Genomic DNA, 15044 nt, shown 5'->3' with positions numbered 1-15044 from the left:
GCATTGCAAGCACAACAGAAATGGGCTCTGTCCCCAAGTGCTTGCAGCTTTTTAGGAAAAGTCATAAACACAAAGATCTCCAAGACCAGGTATCATGGGAATGTAACTAAAGCAGCCAAAAGGAGAGCATGATGTGGTATGGCCATGCAAACATGAAGCAGGCTTTGCGGCAGGTCAGAGAGGTGTCTGTTCTTGCCAGCAGTTTCCATATGTTCATTGTAGCTGAGACTGCAAATCAAGTTATTTCTTCTGCAAGAAATTGTGATTTTGTACCTTTTTGGAGCAATACCTTTTCTGAGAAGGAGCATCTTGGGAATTCTGTTTTATTCCACTCTAATTTATCTTCATATTTGTTGTATAAATATTATTGTAATTTTAAAGATGTATTTCAAAGCAGAAAAAAATAAATCTACTCTAACAAAGAAACTAATTTCATTTCTGCCTTTTCTCGTCTCATCCTCTTCTCTGTGCACCCATAATTTTACACTTCAACTTTACCTTCTAATTTTGTATGTTGCTGTTTTCTCAAAACATGTCAGGCGACATTTTTCCAAGATGTTACGTAGCCTTGAATGTGGGGTGTCTTGACTTTGTGGGGGTTGGCAGTGCAGGCAGTGGAAGAATTTTCATCCAAGGCAGAACAACAGAGATAAAGGTTTATTGAATACAGGGCCAGGGATCAGGACAGCAGAGGAGAGACTGTCTGCAAGGAGGCAGTGGGTAGAGGCCATATTTAAAGCTGGAAGATGAGGAGGTATGGGGAACATATGCAATTTTCTCTTTTTTGGTACCTGTCCCTATTTGTAAGTAGCCCATTGGTCAGTTAGGGCCTATGGCCATTTTGAGGTGGGTCACTTAATGGCTGGCAGTCCTCATGGGCCCTTTTGCCTTGCTTAGGTTTCCATTGCTCAAGCCCGTTGCCCAAAAATGGCCTCTACATTGAAGTATACTTTTTATGATTGCATAATCTCCATTGTGTTGATACTCCATAACTTCTATTACCTCATGTTCGTTCTTCCTTGTCTACCTTATCCAGGAGCATAAGGCTCTCTGTGGTGTACCAGGCAGAGGTCTTGAACTTGAGCTGGAACTCTGTTTTAAAATATGTTTACTGCCTCTCACATTTGTGATCGTATCTGTATTTTATCTTTCTTTCTTACAATGGGTTTGGTTTACTTCATACATTTTTCTTAGTATTAAGCCAAATCAATATTTAATATCATTGTTTAAAAAGTTTTAATTATGGTAAAATGCACATAACAAAATTTACCGTCTTCACCATTTTAAGGATACGGTTCAGTGGCATTAAGTACATTCACCATGTTGTACAGCCTTCATCACCATCCATCCACAGAACTCTCTCATCTTGTAAAACTGGAAATCTGAACCCATTAATAGCAACTTCTCATCCCATCTCTCCCCACCCTGTCACCCCTGTCAACCACCATTCTACTTTGTCGCCATGAATTTGAGTATTTTAGGTACCTTATATGAGTGAAATCATACACTATTTGTCTGTTTGTAACTGGTTTATCTCCCTAAGTATAGTCTTCAAGGTTCATCCATGTTATAGCATGTGTCAGAATTTCTTTGCTTTTAAAAAAATAATTAATTTGAATTTAAGTACAGTTGACATTGGCACAAAAACAGACACTCAGATCAATGGAACAGAATAGAGAACCAAGAAATGGACCCACAAACGTATGGCTAACTAATCTTTGACAAAGCAGGAAAAAATATCCAATGGAATACAGTCTCTTCAGCAAATGGTGCTGGAAAAACTGGACAGCAACATGCAGAAAAATGAACCTGGACCACTTTCTGACACCATACACAAAAGTAAACTCAAAATGGATGAAAGACCTCAATGTAAGATAGGAAGCCATCAAAATCCTTGAGGAGGAAACAGGCAACAACCTCTTTGATCTTGGCCGCAGCAACTTCTTACTCAACACGTCTCTGGAGGCAGGGGAAACAAAAGCAAAAATGAACTACTGGGACCTCATCAAAATAAAAAGCTTCTGCACAGCAAAGGAAACAGTCAGCAAAACTAAAAGGCAGCCGACAGAATGGGAGAAGATATTTGCAAACAATATATCAGATGAAGGGTTAGTATCCAAAATCTATAAAGAACTTATCAAACTCCCCACCCAAAAAACAAAGAATCCAGTGAAGAAATGGGCAAAAGACATGAATAGACACTTCTCCAAAGAAGACATCCAGATGGCCAACCGACACATGAAAAAATGCTCAATTTTTTGAATTTTGAAAAAATCAAATGAAATTCATTTTGAAAAAATGCTCACTCATCATCCAGGAAATACAAATCAAAACCACAATGAGGTACTGCCTCACACCTGTGAGAATGGCTAACATGAACAACTCAGGCAACAGCTGATGTTGGTGAGGATGCAAAGAAAGAGGATCTCTTTGGCACTGCTGTTGGGAATGCAAACTTGTGCAGCCACTCTAGAAAACAGTATGGAGGTTCCTCAAAAAATTAAAAATTGAACTACCTACAACCCAGCAATTGCACTACTAGCTATTTATCCAAGGGATACAGGTATGCTGTTTCAAAGGGGCACATGCACCCCAATGTTTATAACAGCACTATCAACAATAGCCAAAGTATGGAAAGAGCTCAGATGCCCATCTATGGATGAATGGATAAAGAAGATGTGGTATATATATACAATAGAGTATTACTCAGCAATCAAAAAGAATGAAATCTTGCCGTTTGCAACTACGTGGATGGAACTGGAGGGTATTATGCTAAGTGAAATTAGTCAGAGAAAGACAAATATCATATGACTTCACTTATATGAAGACTTTAAGATATGAAACATGAGGGAAGGGAGACAAAAATAATATAAAAACAGGGAGGGGGACAAAACATAAGAGACTCTTAAATATGGAGAACAAACAGAAGGTTACTGGAGGGGTTGTGGGAGGGGGGATGGGCTCAATGGGTAAGGGGCATTAAGGAATCTACTCCTGAAATCATTGTTGCAATATATGCTAACTAACTTGGATGTAAATTAAAAAAATAAATTAAATTTTAAAAAATGAAGTACAGTTGACATAAGAATTTATTTGTGGGCGCCTGGGTGGCTCAGTTGTCTGGGCATCTGACTTCAGCTCAGGTCATAATCTCCCAGTTGATGAGTTTGAGCCCTGCGTCGGGCTCTGTGCTGACAGCTCAGAGCCTGCAGCCTGCTTAGGATTCTGTGTCTCCCTCTCTCTCTGCCCCTCCCCTGCTTATGCTCTGCTCTCTCTTTTTCTGTCTCAGAAATAAAGATTAAAAAAATTTAAAAAAGAATTTATTTGCTTTTTGAGGCTGAATAATATTCCATTGTATGTATTTACAACATTTTGTTTACCCACTGATCCATCAGTGGACATTTGAGTTGCTTCTTCCTTTTGGCTGTCATGAATAATGCTGCTATGAACAGGAGCATACAAGAATCTCTGAGTTTCAGTTCTTTGGAGTTTATACCCAGAAGTAGAATTGTTGGGTTATATGGTAGTTCTATGTTTAATTTTTTAAAGAACTGCCATGCTGTTTTTCCACAGTGGCTGCACCATTTCCATCCCTACCATCAGTGTGCAAAGCCTCCATTTTTTCCACATCCTCACCAATACTTGCCATTTTCTACTTTTTTTCCCCTTCTAGTGGCCATAGTTCTTTGTGGTTTTGATTTGCATTTCCCTAATCATTGTGATGTTGAGTATCTTTTCATGTGCTTTTTGACCATTTATATTTCTTCTTCCCCCCCTCCTCTTCCCCTCCCTCCTCTCTTCTTCTTCTTCTTCTTCTTCTCTTCCTCCTCCTCCTCCTTCCTCTTCTTTCTCGTCCTCCTCATTTGCATATTTTCTTTGGAGAAATGTGTATTCAAGTCCTTTGCCTCTTTAAACATCTGGTTAGTTTTTATTATTGCATTTGAGTTGTGGAATTTTTTATATATTCTGGATATTAACCTCTTATTAGATATAAACACAAGACTTACCAGAACTGCAAAGCAGGAAGATGGGAGGAAAATGCTCCCAGCCAGGAGCAGGGAAACCCTGATCCTGACTTCTTTACATTTCTTTTATACATGAACATACCTCAGACTTTCCAGCCCAACTCTCCAGAATTTGCTCAGTGATCCTCAGATGAGAGAGGATCTTGTGTTCACAAGTAAACAAACTAGCATATGCAAAAGAAATGAGATAAGCATGTGAATTAGAGAGAAGTCACAGCATTTGTTCAGAAGAACAAGGGAAGCAAGGATTGAAAATTCATAAAGGGTCATGAAGACAGTAAAACATTAAAGAACTCTTTGTTAACTGAGATTTTTGACTTTTAGGATTGACCTGGAATTTTCTTGGTTATGATTTCATTATCAATATCTTTGTGTGTGTGTGTATGTGTGTGTGTGTTCACACAAGTGCACATGCATGGGAGTGTCTGAACTATTAGATCAGTGTGTATCTGAACTATTAGATCAGTGACTTTTAGGGATGGAATGGAGCTCATAGGTTATTTAACTCAACTCTTTTTTTTTTTTTAATCTCAAGAGGTAGAGTGGCTTGCCCACGATCACACAGCTAATAGGTTCCACATCTCCTGACTCTTAAACGATTTCCTGACCCCAGTGCAATTCAGTCGCTCTTGTGAGAAGGGAATAGAAAAAGATAGTAACTCACCTGAGGTGGCCCATCTTTTCCCCTCAACACCCCCAGACTAGCCTTACAAAGCAGAAAGCCTCTCTCATGGACAGTAATCAGAAGGAGGGAGACATGTAATGCAAGTGAAATGGAAATGAGGCTAGAGAGATGAAGCTGCACATACTCTCTTATTTGGGGGAAGGTCAGGTCAAGCTTTATTTTAATGGCGACAGGGCATATAGGTATGGGCTTGAACTTTGGATTTTTTGAGAAAAGCTGAAAATCCAGCTTTTTATATAAAATCTCCTAGTTTTAAAGTGTGGCAACTAAATGAAGAAACAAGAATAATGTCCTCATGTTAGCCAAACAAGACCCATGTGCTGGGCCTGGAGTTTGTAGCAGGGACATGAGTTTGCAGCTTTGGCTGAACAAACTGGTGCTTGATTCCTTCTGTTGGTTGAGGTCATACCAGAGGAGGCTAAGTCCTGGTGGAGGGAAGTGTGAGAAGTGGGAAGGGAAGGAGTGGACTCAGAAGCATGGAGGTACCACCTGAGGGCCTAGGGAGCATCTACTTGGGATGTCTTCACCTAGCCCCATCCTTCCACAGGGCCCAGGGTATGCCTCTTGTGTGTAGCGAGGGGATAGGCCAACAAGAACAGGGGAACAACGTCTGAGCACCTCTCTTTGCCCATCCCCCCTTTTGACTTAAACTGTCATTTGGACCCTTCAGCAGTATCCAGCATTGTGAACCAGAAATGCTATTGCACCCCATTTACACACACGCGCGCACACACACACACACACACATTCTATTTCCAGTTGGTATTTGGAAATGTCTAAAAGGTCATTTTTGCTTGTTGCAATGACCATTGCCATTTAGGCCTGGGGACTAGGGATGTTAAGTATCCTGCAATGTGTGGGACAGGCCAATGTAGAATTATCAAAATACCCATTAGGCCGCCTATGAAAAATCAGAGCCCTCTTGAGGGCATTAGTTTGGAGCATATGCTAAGCAGGCTTCTTGAGGGGCAGTCACACACCACACCTGTCACACCCAGCAGAAGAAAGAGTAAAGTTGATTGTTGGCACTCTTTTCTCCTACCTGTGAGCAGAGATGATGGTAGTGCTTTCCTCAGAGGGCTGTTTAGAAGGTTGCCTGAGTTAATCTTCATAATGTGTATTCTTTTTTTTTTTTATATGATTTCCCTTTTTATACTGCATTCTTCTGGCCTGGCTGGATCTCCTTTTGTTGCCCAAAGCTGAGACTACCTTTGAGCTCAGAGGCACATCTAATTGTACAACAGGCCAGGTTGCCATACCCCAATAGTGGTCACTCTGCTTGGAGTGTGATAATATACACCACTGGATGTATTGCTGCTCTTGGCTAGTTTTCCCAAACCTAAGATTGTCCATGAACTAAAGAAGTAATGATACGTTTATTTTCACCATTATTTTATTGACAGAAAATCTTAATGCAAAGGAAGAATTCATATTAGGTTAAACATAAATGGTAGTCACCATGGTGTTCACGAAATGATTTCACTTTAATATATAATAGTAGGTGCTCTGAGAAAGAATTATGACACAGCCAAAAGGTTCAAGCCAGCGGAAAAATGTTACTTTGTGGAAATTGTAGTGTTCTAATGTAGCTGGTTAGAGACCATCTTTAAGGGGCCCAAGGTCATAGGTAAGAGACTTCATAACCTTGCTGTGTGTTATTGTCATAGGCTGTACTACTAAATTTACCACTGGGTAGGTGGAGCAATTGGACTGTCATCATCTTGATCCAGAGATTAGTCTTAACACTAATGATGAGATAGCCAAATAGTATTCTCCTCCCATGGTACAATACGAATTACACAGTATAATCTCCGATGTCTTCTGCCAAAACTATTTAGCCAGAATTATAACGTAACTTCCAATTTATAGGAAATATAGGAAACAGAGGAATACATTAAATGATACCAGAGGCAAGCAACCAGACGAACCCCCAAAATGAGACTTTCTTGGAGGAAACTGATCTGGTCCTTTCAACAAGTCAGTGACAAGAAAGAAATTAAAATAGATTTAAGAGGGGGCGCCTGGGTGGCTCAGTCAGTTAAGCGTCTGACTTCAGCTCAGGTCACGATCTCGTGGTCCGTGAGTTCGAGCCCCGCGTCAGGCTCTGGGCTGATGGCTCAGAGCCTGGAGCCTGCTTCCGTTTCTGTGTCTCCCTCTCTCTCTGCCCCTCCCCCGTTCATGTTCTGTCTCTCTCTGTCCCCAAAATAAATAAACGTTAAAAAAAAAATTAAAAAAAATAGATTTAAGAGGCATGACACTATGGGTTGAATGCTACTTTAGACAAGCTAGCTACAAATTTAGGCTGTTTTTCAGCTAGTTAGAAATTTGAGTGTGGAATTATTAATTTTTCAAAGTATAATAATAATATTTTAGAAATGTTTTAATGTAGGAAATGTTTCTTTAAGGCGCACACTGAAAATTACACACACAAGAGCACACACACACAGCTGGAAATACTGGAAGAGGCTGAGGAAGAGTACAAGTTTGCTCTCATTTTAGGTGCTGGTTTAATTAATGAATGAGACACCTGGGTGTCTCAGTCCGTTAAGCTTCTGACTTCAGCTCATGTCATGATCTCATGGTCTGTGAGTTCAAGCCCTGTGTCAGGCTCTGTGCTGATAGCTCAGAGCCTGGAGCCTGCTTCAGATTCTGTGTCTTCCTCTCTCTCTGCCCCTTCCCGACTTGTGCTCTCTCTCTCTGTCTCTCAAAAATAAATAAACATTAAAAAAATTAACCAACAGATATTAATTAGGCCTTGACCATGTACTCAGCTCTATTAGAGAGACTGTTGGGGTTGTAACAAACGATATGCTATGATATAACTAAGGAAATAAAATTCACTTGATAAGATACAAAGGGACAATTACATTCTATACTCTCTAGCAGAGCCTGAAAACACCACAGGCTCTCAGAGACAGGCAGTTTAGTTGGGCCACGTGTTCTTTGAAGGCTTCATGAAGTGGGGTGTGAGCAGAGATGTGAAGGATAAGGACAATTTAGGACAGCTCTCTGTGGGTCTGTGCAGGTGTGTGTCCCACACGCTTACACTTGTGATGGAGAGTTGTACGGGTCTCACAACATCCACTTGTTGGAAGTAGTGAAGGGGGACTTCAACTATCTACCTCCATTTTCACCTCAGTCTGTACTTTCTAACTGATTAAATTCTTTCTAGCTCTTAACTCAGGCAAAAGACCTAGCTGCAGGCACAGCATCCGTGATGGGGACTGAAACTCTTGTCCCTCAAGCAATAATGGTGACTGCTCTGTGGCCAGCAAGACCCCATGTGACAGACTCCAAGACACTGGTCCACTTGACCTTTACTGGCTACCTGCGTGTACCCATGACGTTCGCCCCACATTTTCCTTATATGGATCTGAAAGTATTTTCAACACTTTGCAGTCTTTGAGACATCAGTCTGCTGTCTTTCTGGTGTTGGCTTCAAGGAAATACATTCCTTTCTGGTTTCGCCACTAGTCTCTCTGCCTTTGGATTTTGTCAGCAGTGAGTGACTGACGCTGGTCTGTTTGGGCCCCCCAGAGCCACATGCTCTTGCACCCCTGCTCCCCGGTTGCAAGAGCTGGAAGGTTTTACTCCCATAGATTTTTCTTGTTATACATTTGAAATTAAAATTTCTTTGCTTTAAAGTTATCCTTTGTCATTACTATCTTTGGGTTATTGAGGTGTCTAAATATTTATGCTTTTCCATATTTGAAAAGCTGTGTGTACACATATAAATGTTTGACCTTTGCTGTATTTGTGTCTGGTCAGAAAGAGGCTTGCTGTGGAAAGTGTTTCATGCAGTATTTATCAAACTTTAAAACTGAATTTGAATTTAAATGCATTTTTCTAAGATTAGTATTGTCATTTATCTAGCAAACTAATGAGTTAGATACAGTTAAGTAATGAGTTAAAGTCAACAGTGTTCTCAATAAAGGAAAGAACAGTGATTTGCCCTTTGAATCCACAATCCAGTCAGGGATTTAAAGCAGGGAAGCCTTGATTTTCATCACAATGTATCCCTGCAAATCCTGTTCTAAAGCAGTGTAAAAAGATTACATTTTCCCAAAGAAACAAAGTTCTAATTAGAAGTTGTGTGCTTTAGAAATTGTGAAAATCTCCGAAGTATAGAATTTTAGAGCAGGAGAGAACTATGAGTCTTAACCTTTAATTAATTGACCAGGAAACTAAAACCCCCGAGGGGGCAAGTGACCCACCTAAGGCCCCACAGCCCACAGAGCGAGTTAATAGGTGGTCTAGAGCCCTTTGGGTCCTAGTGTCTTGTTTTCCACCTCACCATGTTGTTTCCTTTTTTTTTTTTTTTTTAAAAGAAGGAGTTGTTTTTTTTTATTTTTTTTAACGTTTATTTATTTTTGAGACAGAGAGAGACAGAGCATGAACAGGGGAGGGTCAGAGAGAGGGAGACACAGAATCTGAAACAGGCTCCAGGCTCTGAGCTGTCAGCACAGAGCCCGACGCGGGGCTTGAACTCACGGACCGTGAGATCATGACCTGAGCCGAGGTCGGCCACTTAACCGACTGAGCCACCCAGGCGCCCCTCCCTTTTAAAAAACCCAGTAAAATGTGCAGAGAAATAATAGATATGTAGACCAAGCAAGGAACCCATGTTCCACAATGTGTGTGCATAGCACATAAAAATATAATTCTATGGTATAAAATTTGGTATATGTTGAAAAATAAACTGCCCGTGTTAAATATTTCTTACACACTTAAAATATATATAAATGTGATTTCTGTTTTGGAATTTATAACTACTTTTGAAGGTTTTTAGAATGGCACGAATCTCTGTAATAAAGCAGTCCGGGCTATTTGAAAATATTCTATTATTTCGGTTCACTATGGCCTGTGTTTGTTCTAAAATGAAAGTAGATCTGGGTACTTTTTAGGCCTAGGAAAGGGAGCCTTACAAGACAGCCAGAGTAATTAAAGAAACCATATCCAGGAGAAGAGATCAAGGGCACAAGGGAGGGAGAGATTAGGTCTGAAAAGGACAAGGGCTATTTGGTACGAAGAGGATGGAGATCTGACTGGAAGCAGGAAAAACAGTTTGGAAACCAGTGCAAATGTCCAGGAGATTATAGACAGCGAGGCGTGAAGAACCCCACTGGAGTGGATATCCTGCCAAATCTAACAACATATGTGGATCACTGACTTCAAGATGTGCTTCACTTTTTTTTTTTTTGGTCAATAATTAGCAATTTTATTCCTAAGAGAATCATCTCTCCAGTTCCTATTGTGTCCAGCATCCACCAGCCTGTAAAGTCAAGATTAATTAGAGTCCTTAAAAGAGATCCACACTCTTCTCATGGCATAGTGTCACCTGTGGTGATTTTTCAGTGTCCTAGTCTCCATATACAATTGGACATATATATTAAGGATTGAGATTTAGAAAAGATCAGTATAAAATGGCTGGCTGGGGGCATCTGGATGGCTCAGTCAGTTAAGCATCTGACTTCGGCTCAGGTCATGATCTCACAGTTCATGAGTTTGAGCCCCACATTGGGCTCTGTGCTGACAGCTCAGAGCCCAGTGCCTGTGTCTCCCTCTCTCTCTGCCCCTGCCCTACTCATGCTCTGTCTCTCTCTCTGTCTCTCTGTCTCTCTCAAAAATAAACATTAAAAAAAAAAAGGCTGGTTGATATGTTTCATTTTGTGTGTGTGTGTGTGTGTGTGTGTGTGTGTCCTCCAAATCCTACTGATATATCAAAATAAATGTAAAATGAATACATCCATGACTGCACTGGAAAGTTGGCTGAGGCATCTTCACAGACCAGATTGGTGGAGAATAGCTGAAATATGCAGCACAGATCAGGTTTATGATAAAACCTAACAGAGCAGTGGAATTTTGGTCCCATGAAAGAAAGATGGGACCACCAAAGAAATTATTTTCTTTCTAACAATTCTAAGATTATACACAGGGGAGACTTCAGGTATAATTGTTGAGTAATCAAGTAAAGGACCAAGCACAGCTGTAGCAGTACTCTACTTTTCATAGTGGCTTTCACAGTCTGTCCCATCTGGTGGGCATTCTGACACATGAGAAACCAGAGTGAGCACTGGAGTCAGTGAAATAGTTTAGTTTAGAAATAGTTTAGCCCGAGATTATTTATGGCTGCATGAAGAAAGGGGTTCCTTGAATGTATTAGATGAGCTACTCACATACTCTAGAAAAATGCTTTCTTGGACATAGACAGTAAAGGAAAGCAACTGGAGCCTGGTATTCTGTCATTAGAAATGATTTCCACTGTTAGGTAAACAAACAATGTCAAAAATCAACAAACATGGGAATAAAACTACCACAAAAAGCATAAAAAGTATAGGTAGAAGAAGTAACCTCTGAAGAAAAATTGTTAATACAAACAACAGAAGACTTTAAAGTAACTATAATTAGTATCCCTCCAAGTTATTATAGAAGATATGACATCCAAAAATAAGAATTAGAGTTCTTGGAAATCAAATATTCATCCATTAGCAAATATCCATCCATGATTCATCCATTAACAAACAAAACCTCACCTTGGTAGGTGGGCTGCATAGCAGAGAAGACAATGACTGACTATCAAATTAGTTAGGGGTATCATCAAGCTGACAATGTAAACAATTAAACAAGTAAAAAGTAATGAGAGAAGTTAATAAATTAATAAACATGGAAGACAGATCCTGGAATACCAAAATCCTTCTATTAGAAATTTCAAAAAGAGAGGAGAGAGAGAATAGAGGATAGGAAATAATAAAAGAGGTTAGAGAAGAAAATTTTCATGAGTTGAATAAAGACATTAGTCATCAAGTGCCAAGATAAAAACAGAGAGGGAGAAAGAGAGAGAATGAGAGAGAGAGAGAGAGAGAGAGAGAGAGAGCCCTGTATTTAGACACATACAGCATTCAGGTGACATTTTTTCTTTTTTATTTCAGGTGACATTTCTAAAGTCCAAAGATAGTAAGAAAAGTCCAAGGGTTTCATCAAGGTAAAAATAGGAATCTATAAATAAGAATCAACTTTCATAAGCCATACAGAGAAAGACAGATACCATATGTTTTCACTCTTACGTGGATCCTGAGAAACTTAACAGAAACCCATGGGGGAGGGGAAGGAAAAAAAAAAGAGGTTAGAGTGGGAGAGAGCCAAAGCATAAGAGACTCTTAAAAACTGAGAACAAACTGAGGGTTGATGGGGGGGGGGGGGGGGTGGGAGGGAGGGAAGGGTAGGTGATGGGCATTGAAGACGGCATCTTTTGGCATGAGCACTGGGTGTTGTATGGAAACCAATTTGACAATAAATTTCATATATTAAAAAAAAAGAATCAACTTTCACAAAAAGAATCTAGAACATGGGATATTGTAGAATAATATCTTCACAATTCTGAGGATGAAAGATTTTGAACTCAAAATTCCATGCTCAACCCATGAGAGCAGAATACATTACAATTTCAGAAGTGCAAGGATTCAGAAAGGTAACCACTCTCAAAAGTTTCTGAAAGAATTGCTTGGAGATGTATTCCTCTGAGATAATGAAATAAATCAGGTAAAGAGGAAAACAGGAGAAAAAAAGTGGCAAACCAAGAAATGAGTAAACCAATTACTTGTTTATAATGTGGTTGTGGACAAAATGTATTGTCAATAAATTATTCAGAGGAAAGAGACACATAACATAAAAAATTAATAACCTGGAATTAGAATTTTGGATGATTTAGCAAAACATAAAAGGTGATAAAAGAAGAGGGGAAGGGAAAGTGCTAAAGGAACTGTTTCATTTCAAGAGTGGTGGCTATGGGCATTAAATCCCAACACCAATTAAAGAAATTTGAATATGTTTATTAATAAATTAATAGAAATGGATGCATAACTTTCAATCCAGTAAAGAGGAAGGAACAGACAAATACAGTCAGAGCTGAAAAGGAACAACAACAAAAAAAAAGGACAAGAAAACATTACACAGAAAACACAAAACAAAATGGCATGAATAAGACTAACCATCTGGGTGGTAACAATACATGTGGAAAGGTTAAACCCCAAGTCTCAGCTGTAAACTGTTTATGAGAAACATGCCCCAAACCAAATAGTCCAGAATGGATTAAAATTTAAATCTTGGAAAAAAGAACAATTACTTCAAGTTAAAATCAGAATTTGGCAGCAACAATTTTGGAGGGCAAAAAGCATCTGAACAGACTCTTCCTGATGAATCTTCAAGAGGGAGTTGGCAAGTTGGGTGACGAGTGCTCCCAGAGGGGCAGGGAGACACATGGAAACAAAGGAGGGCATCTTGGCAATGATTTTTTTTTAATTCAACACCAAAAGCAAAGGCAACAAAAGCAAAAATAAGCAAGTGGGATTGCATCAAACTAAACTTCTCCACAGCAAAGAAAACCATGAGCAAAATGGAAAGACAGCCTACGAAATAGGAGAAAATATTTGGAAACCATGTATCTGATAAGAGGTTAGTATGCAAACTAACAAACTATACAAAAATTCCATATAACTCAACAGTAAAAAACCAAATGACCCAATTAAAAAATGGGTAAAGGATCTGAATAGACATGCTTCCAAAGAAGACATACAGATGGCCAGCAGGTACATTAAAAGGTGCTCAACATCAGGGAAATGCAAATCAAAAGCACAGTGAGATATCACCTCACAGCTGTGTGAATGCCTGCCATAAGAAAGATGTGAAATAACAAATGTTGTCAAGGATGTAGAGAAAAGGAAACCCCTTTTCACTGTTGGTGGCAATTTAAGTTGGTACAGCCACTATAAAAAAAGTTACGGAGGTTTTTCAAGAAATGAAAAATAGAACTCCATGTGATCCATCCACTTCTGGGTGTATGCAAAGGAGACGAAATCATTTTCTCAAAGAAATAGCTGCACTCCCATGTTCATTGAAGCATTATCCACAATAGCCAATGTATGAAAACAACCTGTGTCTGTTGATGGATCAGTGGATCAAGAAAATGTGATTACACACACACACACACACACACACACACACACACACACAGAGGAATATAATTCAGCCTTAAATTCTGTCATTTACAACAACATAGATGAACGCAGAGGGCATTGTGCTAAGAAGAGAAACATCAGACAGAGAAAGACAAATACTGCATGGTTTCACTTACATGTGGACACTTAGAAAAGTGGTTGTTAGGGACTGATGGGGAGGGAAAATAGGGAGAGATTGGCAACAGGGTATAAGCTTTCAGTTATAAAATAAATAAGGTCTGGAGATCTTATGTAAAACATGGTGACTAGTTGATAACACTACATTGTATAATTAAAATTTGCTGAGAGTAGAACTTAAATGTTCTGAAGAAGAAGGAGGAGGAGGAGGAAGAAGAGGAGGGAGAGGAGGGAGGAGGGGGCAGAGGGAGGAGGAGGAGGAAGAGAAAGAAAGGAAGAAAAAAAGCAGAATGGAAAGCCTTGAGAGTACTGTTGAAATGGATTAGACTGGCTGTGAGGACATAAAAACCCATTATCAGAGAATGTTCAGTACTTCTATTTTCTAGGAAAAGATAATGCATTTTAATGACTGCACTCTTGGCAACAGATAACAGTGTTTCTATTGTAAGTTATTTTGATATGGCCCTTAGAGCAAGTCACAACTCACAGTAGGTTCTAGTTTCACCATCAGAAAAACTATACAGTGTTATGAATAAGTCATGAATACCACCTGCCTTAAAGGTTACCACATTCAAGAGACTGTTTTTAACAAATACCACATTTGTTGGGGGGAAGGGGAGGGGCTTTAGTTAACAGGCATCTTGGAATCTTTGCGATAACAAGCGATCTGTGCCAGACCTGTTGGACCAGTGTGATTCCCCAGAGGGTTGTTGAGATTTGCTTATACACATTGCTACAAAGGCATAACACACAGCACCAGTTTGCAAACTCAGGCGAAACCACCAAGGACACCAGTAGATTCAGGAGACCCAGGTCTGTGCACACAAACAGCTTGACTCAGAGACTGCCTTGAGTTCCTGGTGTGCATCCTTGGTCCTGCTTCCTGGGGGCATTAGTCCTGCAGCCCTAGCATGTCCTGGCTGTGATGTCAGACCTGGACCATATGACTCCATGAACGTCTGGAGAAGCCAAGGCAGGGACCTGAGGGGGTTCTGCTTTACTTAAACCCAACTCCCTCCAGTGGCAATCATGAATTTACTGTGGGCAAACCCACATTTACCAGTGTTCAGTTTCCCTGAGGACGGCGCTGACCCTTCCAAAAAGCTCATGCATTTGGGTACTCTATGTACATGCTAGCTGGATGTCAGTTCTAAGGTGTGATTTTGTCTTTATGGTATTTTAGATTGCTCTGGAGATGTGTTC

The sequence above is a fragment of the Lynx rufus genome, unplaced genomic scaffold (assembly GCF_022079265.1).
Source record: "Lynx rufus isolate CCGP_SWC_20201006 ecotype Redwood Valley unplaced genomic scaffold, mLynRuf1.p SCAF_3, whole genome shotgun sequence".
NCBI classification, from domain to species: domain Eukaryota; kingdom Metazoa; phylum Chordata; class Mammalia; order Carnivora; family Felidae; genus Lynx; species Lynx rufus.
The sequence above is the reverse complement of the archived record's forward strand: the minus strand, read 5'-3'. Positions refer to the sequence as shown.